The sequence below is a fragment of the Cynara cardunculus genome, unplaced genomic scaffold (genome assembly GCF_001531365.2).
Source record: "Cynara cardunculus var. scolymus isolate 2C unplaced genomic scaffold, CcrdV1 Un_Scaffold_1769, whole genome shotgun sequence".
NCBI lineage: Eukaryota > Viridiplantae > Streptophyta > Magnoliopsida > Asterales > Asteraceae > Cynara > Cynara cardunculus.
The window spans coordinates 28,813-40,458 of record NW_020200869.1 but is presented as its reverse complement, the minus strand read 5'-3'; the positions used below and the strand labels follow the sequence as shown (position 1 = coordinate 40,458).

General features: G+C 34.1%; 1 long non-coding RNA gene across 1 annotated transcript; it reads right to left on the bottom strand.

Annotated features, from left to right (window-relative positions):
- Positions 1-491: 491 nt before the first annotated feature.
- Positions 492-1,726, bottom strand: LOC112502680. Its single transcript, XR_003067742.1, has 3 exons — positions 864-1,726; positions 738-794; positions 492-626 (listed from the first exon to the last, which is right to left on the bottom strand). It is a non-coding gene; the product is annotated as an uncharacterized LOC112502680 (long non-coding RNA).
- Positions 1,727-11,646: the final 9,920 nt, after the last annotated feature.

The following is an 11,646-nucleotide window of genomic DNA, read 5'->3' as shown; positions in this document are numbered from 1 at the left end:
AAAAATTGTTAAAGACAGTAAAAAACAGTTAAAACTGATAAGAAACAGTTTATGCGACGTAAAATAGTCTAAGCATTCTCAAATAGTTTAAACACAAAACAAAACAAACAGATCCAAAATTACACAGCACAAATATAAGAATTTACAAAAACAAACAAAAACTGTCCACAAAATCAATAATCTGTTGACAAACAACACAATGCTTATTGACAAAATCAACAGCTGTTATAGTTTTAGGCTTCTCGAACAACTTGCACCAATTCCATCGACAGTCAATGAAAAGAAATCCAGTACTTCACTCATTGGTTGTGCAAGAGCTTCTGTTCCTTGTAAAAATCCATCTTGACAACACCAATTTACACAGAATCTGGACAAGAAAGAAGACGAATCAGGATTGTGTGTGATACCTAAAACAGAAACTGAGATGGACTGTGTGATACCTAAAACAGAAACTGAGATGGACCGTGTGATACCTAAAACTTAAATCGGACAAGTCTGATATACAACAGTCTGCTCACAGATGTTTCCAAAAATGAAGATGATAGACAAAGCCTTCAACGAATATACCACCAGCATAGTCAGGAATAGTAGGTGGCACAACATGATCACACACTTGACGGAGTCTTCTGCACCATTAACATCTCAAAGCATAGCAAGCAATCAAAATCAATCAGATGGTGAATGGTGAATAGAAGTTATGAACTCAAACAAACAAAGGTTTAGAGAAGTCAATTAACCCTTGAGCTGTTGAACCTTCCCCACCAGTAGTTATGAATAATCAGACAGTACCAATTCTGCGATTTATGCAAATCTGTTATCAAGCGATTAAGCAGAAAACCTGTCGAGTGTAAGCAATACAAAACCTGTGAGAAATGCCAAGCGTTGAAGTTGACTGCCTTGAGCGAATTCCAGGCGATTTAATGAAGTTCAAACACAAGCCAATTGTAGATCCTCCACACAGCAAAATGGGCAACTAAGCCTACCACAACATCTGTTACCAGCACCTTTAATCTTAGTGAAAGGAGAATCGAACAAGGTAGCCAGTAATACAGTCAAAATTCAATGAAATCAATGTAGTTATGCCAGTTTTCAAGCTCTGCAACATTAAATGGTCGAAAATGATAGTAGGGCCTCCTGATGGCTGTTTCAAAATCGATGATCTTAGCATCAAAATCTTTGGCTGTCTTATATAGCTCTTCTTTAATGGCAATATAGTTCTCCAAATCTTCAGCTTCTGTTAAGCGTGCACTTGGAGGTTTAATAGATTGCTCCACTGAAATTGGATTAACATCTCCTTCACTTTCTTGATTCCTTGATTCCTCCTTTGCTTTGAATACACGACAGACCTGGTTCACAACTAAGTAAACAACCCAAAAGATTGTCAACCAGAGAGATATTTACATCGACTGCATTTAAGGATGAAGAACTCAGCTCCTTATTATCGCTAGCAAGAATTCTTCAAAGAACATAAAACTGCAATTTAGGTTTTTATCGAAATCCGGTCACTGTGAGCGATTTAGGAATCCGGCTAAAACTATCGAGTCCTTGAGCGATTTACAAACATTCATAACCTAAGCGATTTACCTAAATCGATCACAACCCAAGCGATTTATGTGAAATCTGCCTAAACCTTGTCTTAGATATCACCTCATTAAGCGATTTAAGGCAATACGATCGAATTCTGTGCTCAATTAGAATCCGTGGAAAGTGAGTAAGCGATTCAATGAAATCCGCTTACCAAATCAAGGAATAAACCAGCGATTTAGCCTGAGCGATTTACCTGTCTCCGATCACTACTCGTGCGATTTGCCAGCTAAATCGGCTACACCTTAATCGATTTATAGCCTAAATCGGTCACAATCAAGAACACATAGATGGATGACCTGTGCGATTTAGACAGTATCTGAATGGTAAAATGCATAAAATAGCAATCTACTTTCATAAATTTATTTATTATAGTATTGTACTTTCAATTTTTCTTATTACAGCAATGTACTTTCAAATTATTTTTTATTAGGACATTGTACTTTGAAAAATTTACCCATTATAGCATTGAGTAACCTTTTGATTTAAATTTACCCATTATACTAGGTTTCCATGCCATCTCATTGTCCACGTAGGCTGTCCACATGTACTATAGTGATGTGACTTTCTTACTACATCATTGTACTTTCAAAATTATTTTATTATAGCATCTACTATTTTTTATTAGACACTGTATTTTTAATTTTAATATTTAGATATTTTACATGTTTTTTAATAAATGTATTAAATGAATTAAAAAAATTATAAATTATTCATTAATATACCAATATCAATAAAACTAGTAGAACACAACTTATCTCGCTAATATTTTTAAAAAAATATGTGTTTTTTGAAAAAAGAAAAATAAGAATTATTCTTTTTTTTACCAAAAAATATTATCTTTACTTGACGAATATATTATATTTGTTTAAAAAAAATTTAGTTGACATATAAATATATTAAATTAATTAGATTTTTTTGAATTATTTATCAATATAACAATATTAAAAAATTGTAGATAACAATTTATTTCGTTAATATTTTAAAGAGAACTTTAAAAGATATGTATTTATTTGAACAACATAAAATAGGAAAAGTTGTCTTTTTTACAAATAAAATATATCTCGAAAATAATGTTGCATATTTATTTAATAAATATTTTACTCTAAGAATATTTAATTTAAATGCAACCTAATAAGAAAAAATAAAAAAAATTAAATGTTTTTTTAGATAATAGCAATGAAAAATGAAAATTACTAATAATAATTTGAAATATGTTTTTATTTTAATTTTAGTTAAGTCATCAAAATGATRTGTCATACACATCACCTCATTAAAGCCACACAAGCAAAAAAGTCAAAGGGTTAACCGGTTTAAAAGGTAACAGGTTACCCATTGCTATTATGGGTAGATTTTTTAAAGTACAATGCCTTAATAAAAAATAATTTGAAAGTATATTGCTGTAATAAAGAAAAACAAAAGTAGAATGCTATAATAAGAAATTTTGTGAAAGTAGGTTGCTATTTCATGCATTTAACCCTATCTGAATTGAGGTTGAGATGAAGACAGTCAAGATGGGCTGTAAAAAAACTGGGCCTAAATCGGTTATGGGCTCTGTGCGATTTAGCAGAAGTAAAAAAATTCAAACCATAAAAAACAACAAAATTATTAAAAAAAATAGATCAAAACACTGAAATTTCACAAAAAATTCAAGAACACGAAAAACTTTTAAAAACATTAAAACGATTAAATATTGAAAAGCAATGATCAAATTACAAAACTTTGTGTTTAACAAAGATTCACAATTCAATTCCGAGCAGATTGATCATTGTTTTAACACGAAAACACAAAATTTTTAAAAAAAAATCGGATCAAAATCTAGAAAAATTTAAGAACACTAAGACCAAAAATAAGAACACAGAAAAAAAATTTGAAAAATTCTTCATATTTGAAGATTTCTTCCGTTGATTTCTTGCACAGTCTGCTCTGATATCAATTGTAGATCCCACTTTAATCAATCTTCATTAAAGCTTCAATGGATTAATGGCAGATCTTGATATTTCTTGTAAGAACATTCATGAGAGTTGAGAGAGAAAGTNCTTCATTAAAGCTTCAATGGATTAATGGCAGATCTTGATATTTCTTGTAAGAACATTCATGAGAGTTGAGAGAGAAAGTCAATATTCAAAATATGATCAAACCTTCTTTACGTAATCAGATTTAACAATGAAAGAATCCCTCCTCAAAATACAAAGTCTCGCCCTTTATATAGGGTCAAACATGTAAAGAAAGTCAAAGTCAAACTATCTATGAAAAGTCAAACACGATGACTTTTATACAATTATATACAATTTTAACTTTCAAGACGAATACAATTTTACACTGAATTTCAGTACTAACATTCTTTCACTTTGTCCGTCAGTTGACGGATGATAGGCTATACTTAACCGAATTTCAAACCCTAATGCTTTTTGCAAACTTTCCCAAAACCTTGAGGTGAAGCAACTATCTCTATCAGAGACAATTGATAGTGGAACACCGTGCCTGGTTACAATCTCTTTGATATAAATCTGTGCCAACTTTTCTAAAGAGTATCCCTCTCTTATAGGTAGAAAATGCGCAGATTTAGATAAGCTAACAACAATTACCCAGACTGCATCATACCCCTTTGGAGTTCGAGGTAACTTCATGACAAAATCCATTATAATGTGATCCCACTTCCATATAGGAATCTCCAAAGATTGAAGATTTCCATAGGCTTCTGATGCTCGATCTTAACCTGTAGACACGTTATACATTGTTCCACATACCTGGCAATATCTTTCTTCCATCCGGGCCACCAATAAAAAGGTTTTAGATCCTTATACATCTTATTGGTACTTGGATATATTGAGTAACGAGACTTATGACTTTCATTCAGAATAGTTTTACGGACATCACCAAAACATAGTACCCAAATTCGCCCTTGAAAGCACATAATTCCTTCATCATTCAGTTTCAGAGTCGAGATCATCTTACCCAATCTTTCTGACTTGACAAGATTCTTTTTCATAGCTTCTTTCTGACATCTCAGAATTTATTTATGAATGTCAGGGGCTAAATTTATTCTCATTACCATGGTCTTAATAGTTCCACTTTTCTCTTTTCTACTTAAAGCGTCAGCTACCACATTGGCTTTTTCTGGGTGGTAGAGGATTTCACAATCATAATCATTAACAAGTTCAATCCATCGACGCTGCCGCATATTCAGTTTTTTCTGGCTGAGTAGATGTAGTATACTTTTATGATCAATATAAATCTGGTACTTTGTTCCCAGAAGATAATGCCTCCATATTTTCAAAGCAAACACCACTACTGCCAATTCTATATCATGAGTTGGATACTGCTTCTCATGATCCTTCAGTTGTCTTGATGCATAAGAAATCGCCTTTCCTCTTTGCTTCAGAACACGTCCCAATCCTAGTTTTGAGGCATCGCTGTATACTACAAAATCTTCTGATCCATCTGGTAAGATTAACACCGGGGCACTGCAGAGATGATCTTTCAACAGTTGGAAGGCTTCTTGCTGTTCCTCCTCCCACTGAAACTTAACATTCTTCCGAGTCAGTTTGGTCAATGGCACGACTATTTTAGAAAAGTCTTGAATAAATTTACGGTAATAGCCTGTCAATCCCAAAAAGCTTCGGATTTTAGGAGTCTTTGGGGCCTCCCACTTTTCAACTGCTTCTATCTTTGTTGGATCTACCTTCATCCCTGCTTCTGATATGACATGACCCAAGAATTGTCCTTCTCTTAGCCAAAATTCACATTTGGACAATTTCGCATACAACTTTTCTCTTTTCAGAAGTTCTAGTATCAGACGAAGATGTTCTGCGTGCTCCTCTTCGGTTTTAGAGTATATAAGAATATCGTCGATAAATACAATAACGAATTTATCAAGATACTCCTTACATACCCTATTCATTAATTCCATAAAGGCTACAGGCGCATTAGTTAGACCGAACGGCATAACTAAGAATTCATGATGCCCGTACCTAGTTCGAAAAGCTGTTGTGGCGATGTCTTCCTCCCTGACCTTAAGCTGATGAGACCCTGATCTTAAGTCGATCTTGGAGAAATAACTTGCCCCCACCAATAATCAAACAAGTCGTCAATCCTTGGCAAAGGATATTTATTCTTGATTGTCAACTTGTTCAATTCTCGATAATCTATACACATCCGCATAGATCCGTATTTCTTCTTAACAAATAGGACTGGAGCACTCCAGGTTGAAGTGCTAGGTCGAATGAATCATTTATCATGCAGATCCTTCAACTGAGTAACTAGTTCTTTCAATTCTGATGGAGCCAATCGGTACGACGCCTTGGCTACTGGTGCTGCCCCAGGTAGGAGATCAATTCTAAACTCGATAACTCTATCCGGTGGTAAACCACACAAATCTTCTGGAAACACTTCTGGGTATTCATTAAAAAATTGGAATCAATTCATGCTTTTCTTTCTCTTTCTTTGCATCAATAACATTTGCCAAACATCCCTGACACTTCTTCCAGATACACTTTTGGGCTTTCAACACAGTCAAAAGGCTAGTATGATGATTCTGACGATCACCGTAGATAATAACTGTCCCTCTGTCTGGAAAATGATTCTGATCATCTTCTTATTACAGACACTACTAGCCTGATGTTCTGCCAACCAATCCATACCCACTACAGCATCAAACTCTTTTATCGACATTGGGAATAGCCGAATTGGTAGCTCACACTCCTCAATAACAATAACACAGTTATTGAATACACTAGTAACAGATTCTTGACTATCAGCAGTATCAACTACTAATTCGTCATCAAGTAACACAAAATTCAAACATGCAATTTGAGCAAACGATGGTGATATGAATGAAAAGTTTGCACCAAAATCAAATAACACCTTAGCACGTATATAATTCAGAAGGAAGGTACCTGTTACTACATCAGGTGCAGCCTCTGCCTCGTTCTTTGTCATCTGGAAGGACCGACCTCATGCCCCTCCTTGCGCTCCTCTGGATATGTTGGGTCTTCCTCGAGTACCCGATACATTACTCCCCATAGTTAACTACGGAGTTCTCAACAACGGACAGTTGGGTCGAATATGATATGGGGAATTACAATTAAAGCATCTTCTATTGGCTGGACAACTTCTTGACAAATGGCCTGCCTTGCCACATTTATAACATTTTCTCGAATCTGATTTGCAGTCCCCTTGATAAACCTGCCGGAATTGAGCACAAACTTTCTCATCGACTTTCTGTTCAATTCTACTATCATATTTCATTGATTTTGGCCCTCAAAAGTTAGATGAAGGCCCTTCCCATTTCCTTTTCTCTACAACTTTACCCTCTAACTGCCGATTCTTATTCCGTTCGGTAACTTCCGCCGCATCCACGGTTAGTGAAAAGGTTGTAGGGTTCATAGCGATCACAAATTCACGGATCAAAGGTTTTAAACCCCAAATATACCTCTCCACTTTCCTGGATTCTGACGAAATGTAGTGTTTAGCAAACCGAGAATACTCGATAAACTTCTGAGTGTACTCTTGAACAGTTCCGTTACCCCGTTCCAACTTCAGAAAATCTTCGTCCATTTGTCGTACCGCCGTCTTGGGACAAAACTGATCTTTGAATCGATTAACAAATTCTGCCCAATATAGTGTTTGTAAGACATCCGTTCTGGCTAAAGATTCCACTTCCCACCAAAACAGAGCATTGGACTTCAGTACTGATACAGCAAATCGAACTTTATCTGCTTCTGGACACCGAATGGTATTAAACACAGATTCGATTTCCTTAATCCAGCACATAGCCTTTACTGGATCCCTTTCCCCCGAGAAAGGTGGCGGTTTACAAGTCAAGAATATCTTTATGTCTCCTTCCTTGTTATGAGTTACTGGAACAGAGGGATATACTTCCACTATTTCCGTTTCCACCCTGGCCGGTATTCCTATAATAGATGTCAAAGTTTCCCTTAACTTCCCCATTTCCTCTGCCAACATGTTTCTTGTTAAGTATTCTGGGTGTGCCACTTGTTCCTTCTGAAGATTCCTAGAATGGGATTCTTCATGCTCAAAAAGTGTTTCAGCCCGACCCTTCCCCTGTGTCTGGCTTCTTCCCCTGCCTCTTTCCCTTGTTCTTCCCCGATCTCTATTTTCAGAAGTACTTGTTGGAAGATTAACAGGTGATTCTTCCCTTTCCTCAGACTCATGACGAGCCATTCTTTCAAATCTCCGTGTTCGGCTAGACATCTGTAGATTTCAATGTTAATGATCACGTATTCACATTCCCAAATATAATGAAGTATTCAAGTCCATATATGTATCTGTAAATTCATAATTACACTGGCCAGATGTAATTAAATTTTACCTTACACAATGTTCTTTTAACTCATCATATTTACTTCCAGTGACGCTAACTATGTCTGGGACCCTTAACATGCAATGAAATAGTTTAAGTCTAGGTATCATGTTGTTAAATACCTAAATCCCTTAAACTCATGCTCTAATACTACTTTCTGTAACACCCCATACAACACATTGCATGTAACACATACTTCATTCACAAGAAATAAATGTTTATACACCACTTAGGTCCCTTAGTACAAAAATCTATCATACATAATACATGGTCCAAAAATTCAAAATACACTTCTTGGACTGATCATCCTTCTTGTAACAAAACTATACATTAACATGAGCAAATCTTCAAAGAGACAAGCATAACGGAAAATACTACATTTTCCCCTTCCCCTTATCGTCTGCACCTCCTGCAATACATATTTAAAATCACAAAATGAGGGTTAGACTGGAAGGTCTAGTAAGATTCCTTTCTATGTCATTGCAGGGTGAGAGTCACCAAAACTTTATTTAAAACAACTTTTCATATATATATATATATATATATATAACAATATATGAACAAGTAAAACATAATACCAGTACCTTTCCAATTCAAAGCTAATTTCTCGGCTTTTAAATTACACATCCAAACCTAAATAGGTTTGAACCAACCAGGTTTCTCTTAATGCCACTTTTAAACCTTTTTAATTAAAATAAGGTTTATTCAAAGTTTCAGTCCATAAACCTATTATCCCCTTCTCAATAACATCCAAACTACGATTTCTGATAAGAACCCTGATTCTAAATCTCTAAATTACAAAAAAATAAAGATTCCAAATCACAGTAATCTTAAAGGATATAATAGTAAGAGTTATATCACACATCACACATACAAATGTCACCTTATATCCAAAGGTACACCTCTCCTTGATATGCCACCCTTATCCCATGATACACCTCTCCCTGATATGTCACCCTTATCCCATGGTACACCTGTCCTTGATATGCCACCCTTATTTCCTCATAAAATCATTTTACAAAATAACTCCAATTAGAACAGACCACAGTCATAAATGTCATAATGGAACATCATCAGTTCAAAATCATCTTTATCAAAATTCTCATTTTTTATCATCATAAAAGAATAATAATGATTTATTTTGAACTAACACCTTAATCAAAATGCAAAACCGGTCAACTTAACAAGTTTTAGTTGATTTAGACTTGGCCGGACTTCAACTCCAGTCAAGTCTTGACCGATATACTAATCCGGACAACACTTTGTTCTACTCAGCCGGCTTATAAATCCGGACAACACAAGATCCTTTGTCCGATTTACAAATTTCAAAATCATACCGTCTTTAGTCCGATCAACACTATAAACAGTTTAAGACTAAATCGGACAACACGTGACCGATTTATAACATAATCCGGACGTCACTTGTCCGATTAAAAGCCAAGTCCAGGTAATTTATTCATAACTCATTTCAAAATATAAATCAAATTACTTTTCAAAACATTTGAACACTCACCTTATGTAATTCAAAGTACTTTGTAAAACATTTAACCACTCACCTTATGCAATTTCTTTTGAAAATGAGATGAATCCAACTTCTTGAAATTCAATCAAAATATAATCTGATCACCCCACTTTTCTTTAAATCGCTTACTAACTCTTAAAAATGGCAAGAGAGGTGAATGAAGGCTTAACCCCTCATTTAACCCTTCCTTTTAAGGAAAGGCGGCTAAAAACAGCCTCCATGTGCATGCATGCATACATCACTTCTTATCCATGCATTTCGTCCATTCTTATGCATCACCTTATGCACGCATTCAATCATATGCATACATATTATTTTTCGCACACATAAATCACAATCACTTTTCATGCATGCACATAATTAATTCACATGCCATGCATGTATTCCAAAGATAAACCCATGTATGCACATTACATTATGCATACACATTTATGCATAAAAACTCACATACTATCATAATCAAATATACCAATTTATCATGTTGTCATGCAAACACATAATAAATAATCACGTATTAGTTACCTCAAGTGATAACCAAAATCCGGTTATCAAAAGCAGGCCTATGTTGGTTGCATCAAGTTCTACAAGTGACCATGCTTTTAGATTTTTCCCTGTTCATGTTATCATTGGATGAGATATTATCTTCCATCCGATCTACTTATAGCATGACAGACTTCTCCTTATCTTCCAAAGCCTATCTCCCATTTATCTATTCTTATTCTATGAACTTTTTTTTCTTTCTAATCAATCCAGAATTGAAGGCACAAAAGCTTGTGGTTTCTACATAGAATTCCATTGCCGTATGGGATGAAGTCTTTGTATTTGAGTTTAGGCTTTAGGATATGAATGAATTAAAGATGTGGTGATTATTTTTAGTTTTCATTTTACTTGATTGATGTTGACCAAACTGTTTGCCTAGTCTAAGGATTGGATCTGCCATCTCTTAATCATAGTAAACAAAAACAAGGCAATACTTATGCAAGGAAAATCAGCCAATCAAATAATAAAAAACATAACCACCCAAGCTGTGATATATCGTTGCACATATCTGTATATACATATATAAGCTCCTTCAAATCTGTGCATGTGAGAAGCATGTTGAAAATTAGCTTTCACCTTACCAAATCCTTAACATCACAAACTCCTTTGGTAAAAGAGAAAGAATTCAAAGGATATCCTTTTTAAATACACATATGCCAATGATGATCTGCACAAGGTTTAAACATGAAGCTACCAAATATAAACACAAAACATAAGAAGCATCCCAATTCCTATGATGGGTCTATTTATCAAATTATCACAGTGGTAGAATGAAAACACAAAACTAAATTTGAAGTAAGTGGAAACATCTGACAACTTTTTAATAAATATTAAACTAAACCTACATTATACACACACATAACACACATATATAACAAAAACCTTGAACATTCCTATAATGGGTCTATTTATCAATTTATCACAATGATAGAATTCTAAACCTTCTTACATAACCTTATTACATAAAACTAAATTTGAAGTAAGATGGAAACATATGACACCTTTTTAATAAAGATTAAACTGAACCTACATTATACACACACAGATACACACATATATAACAAAACCTTGAAACAAAGGACTCATCTTGAAAGTTCTATAATAGAGTATAGGTAAAGACGAAACTTGAAAGTTTTTGTCATATTTATCCTGAAGAACAAAAACAAAAAGGAGTAGATTGAACAATCTAGATCAAATATATATATACCAAAAAACCCCTAGAAATTGAAACAAACAATAATCGATATAAGTCCATCTAGATACCTAGAAATTGAAACAAACTGAACTCGATTGAAGGGTAAATAGACGGACCTTGAAATGGATTGAACGATATGGATCAAATATATACATAGGGTATATTTTAAATGCAACCATGTCCATTTGTACAACCAATGCAACGCAATTAATTGAGATATTTATGGAAATGATGAGAGTTCATTTATTATGATTTAAATATTTATGGAAGATGAATAGAGTTTATTAATTATGATTAATACTTTATATTAGAAAACAATCAAAACTTCTATGAAAACATATATTAATCCAATTAAATGGACGGTTGAGATTGAGTTGTATTGGTTATACAAATGTAAAGGGTTGTATAATAACCAACCTCTATATACATATATATATATATATACACATATACATATATATATATACATATATATATACA